A 3,016-nucleotide genomic window follows, 5' to 3' on the forward strand; every position below is an offset into this window, starting at 1 on the left:
GGGGGGGGGGGGGGGGCAGATGGCTGCCAGCAACTCTAGGCTTCTTCCTTTCCGCCCATCTTCACTGAGGGGGAGAGAGTGTCTCATCCCAACAGCCTCCGCCTCAGCTAGAGTCCTGGGGTTGCTGCATATTGATCTGGCTCACCTCACATCCCTGGTACACATTCCTGGGCCGGTGGGGGTCTGGGGTATGCTCTGGTGGGTGGAGGCTGGGTCAGGTGTGCCACCTGGGCTGTGGGGGAGGGCCAGTCCCGTGTGAACCACATGGAGCCCAAGTGGGGAAAGGATGAGTCCCCGAGGAAAACTTGGGGTGCATCAAGAAGCACCCCAGTGAGAGTGGGGGCAGGGCAGGCCCCAGACACTAGCCCTCCTCCTCGTGGGAAGCGGAGAAGCTGCCATCCACCAGTCCGGCAGTGCTGCCAACCTGCTGTGGGCACTTGAGCAAGCCGCCTCCCTTCCCTGAGCCTCAGTTTCCCGTGAGAACAGCGGTGACCTCGAAGGGCTCCTCCAGCTCTGAGCCTCAGCCTCCATCTGGCTGCCAGCCCCGTGGCCCAGCTGGTCGGATCTCCGTGCGGCTCGGCAATGCGTGGCCCCCTGACCCCCGGGGTCGGCCTGGGGCTGGACACCCAGCCCCCTGGCCCCTGCCCATCCCAGTGGGGCACAGTCTGGGAGGCGGGAGGGAAGGGCTCTGAGGTTTCTTCGCACATCTCGGGCACTCTCCATCTATAATTGGCTCCTCCGAATGAAATGATGTCATCCCTGAATGCCGGGGAAGAGAGGGTGGGGAGAACCAGCCGGCTGGCAGCATCCGACAGGACTGGTGACTAACCTGCTTCGCTCTGGGAGGCGGGAGGGACCTTCCACACTCTCGAAGACCATGTAACCTCCCGGAGAAAGAGTCTCGGTAAATGGACGGCAGAGGCCCCAGCGTCTTGGGCTTTCAGGAGGCCCGGGGCACTTCTCTGTCGCAAACCGGGCATCTCTGACCGGGGCCCGCCTGTTGGCCTGACCCACACCGTTAACCTTCCGACTCTCACGTCGGGCCCGGCCGGAAAGCCGGGAGCCCGGCCCACCCCGCAAGTGATTCGCCCCACAGGGATTCTCGTTGGAGTTTCATGGCCGGCTGCAGCGCGTTTACATGCCCGTACGTTAATTTTGAAAGATGAGCTCCTAATCAACTTTTAAAAAGCCCGTCACGGCACCATCTGTTTGGCGTTTGTCACTATTACGTTACATAAGAGGAAAGACATTTTTAAAGAATGCGGCTGCATTTAGTAATTGGATCGCCGGAGAGGAACCAAGCCGGGGCGGATGGCACCATGATTCAGAAATGCCACAGGCCCTCTCTGGGTGCGGCGGCCTCCCCAGATTCCGCGCGGTCTTGGCAGAGCCCTGAGCGCAGCCCGGCTCGGGACATAGGCCGGGCTGGGGCTCTTCTTCTCCTCCCCTCAAGTATTAACCATGGCCCAGTCAGCTCCCGAGTCCCAGTTTCCTCATCTGGAAGATGGGAATCACAATGGCGTCATCCTTTCTTTTTCCGTAGAGATGGGGTCTCACCATGTTGCCCAGGCTAGTCTTGAACTCCTGGGCTCAGGTGATCCTCCCGCCCCAGCCTCCCGAGTGGCTGGGACTACAGGCGTGCACTGCCATGCCAGGCAAAAATTTTTTAGTGTTTTTGTAGAGATTAAGAAGTCTTGCTAGGTTCCCTAGGATGGTCTCGAACTCCTAGGCTCCGGTGATCCTCCTGACTCGGCCTCCTGAAGTGCTGGGATTGCAGGTGTGACCCACCACGCCTGGTCTTGACAATAACACCAGCTCATGGTACTGATGTGAGATTGTTTTTCTGGTTGTTTTGTTTTGTCAGGGTGTCACGCTGTTGCCAAGTCTGGATGCAATGGCATGATCATGGCTTACCACAGGCTTGACCTCCTAGGCTCGGGTGATCCTTCTGCGTCAGCCTCCCAAACAGCTGGGACTACAAGCTTGCACCACCATGCCCGGCTAAATTTTTTATTTATTTTTTTTTTTGATTTGGAGTCTCACTCTGTTGCCCAGGCTGGAGCGCAGTGACATACTCATGGCCACTGTGACCTTGAAATGCTGGGCTTAGGTGATCCTTCAGCCTCAACCTTCCAAGTAGCTAGGACCACAGGTATGTGTCACCACGCCCGACTGATTTTTTGGTTAATTGTAGAGATGAGGTCTTGCCAAGTTGCCCAGGCTGGTCTTGAACCCCTGGACTCAGGCGGTCCTCTTGCTTTGGCCTCCCAAAGTGTTGGGATGATAGGTGTGAGCCACTGTGCCTGGCCTAATTTTGGAGTTTTTGAAGAGAAGATGCCCAGGCTGGTCTCGAACTCCTGACTTCAAGTGATCCTCCCACCACAGCCTCCCAAAGTCGTGGGATTACAGGTGTGAGTCATCACACCGGCCTGATGTGAGGTTTGAATGCATTCATGTGTAGGGTGTCTGGTGTGTGGTGAGGGCTTTGTAAGTGCTAGCTGTTTTATAAAGCTCTGTCTAATACACAGGAGGTGCCGGATATATGTTCATCTTCCTCCCCTCTCCCTCCCTTCCCTTTGATGCAACAAATATTTAGTAAACGCCACATGTGGGGCAGAGCTGGTTTCACACACACGCAATGGGGGCTTCTGCACAGGCTTCATGCTCAGAAGGGCCCTGTATTCGGTTCATTGCTCTGCTTTCACTGGCTTGAAATTCTTAATTGTTCTTTTTTTTTTTTTTTTTTTGAGTTGGAGTCTCACTCTGTCGCCCAGGCTGGAGTGCAGTGGCCGCTCCCGGCCACCGCAGCCTCGACCTGCTGGGCTCCGGCGATCCTTCCGCCTCAGCTTTCCGAGTAGCCGGAACTACAGGTGCGCGCTACCACGCCCGGCTGATTTTTTGATTTGTTGTAGAGATGAGGTCTCGTCAAGTTGCCCAGGTGGGTCTCGAACGCTCGGGCTCAGGCAATCCACTCACCTCGGGCTCCCAAAGCGCAGGATTATAGGCTGAGCCACAG

This window comes from Carlito syrichta, unplaced genomic scaffold (genome assembly GCF_000164805.1).
Source record: "Carlito syrichta isolate Samal-C Ts95f unplaced genomic scaffold, Tarsius_syrichta-2.0.1 Scaffold305642, whole genome shotgun sequence".
NCBI lineage: Eukaryota > Metazoa > Chordata > Mammalia > Primates > Tarsiidae > Carlito > Carlito syrichta.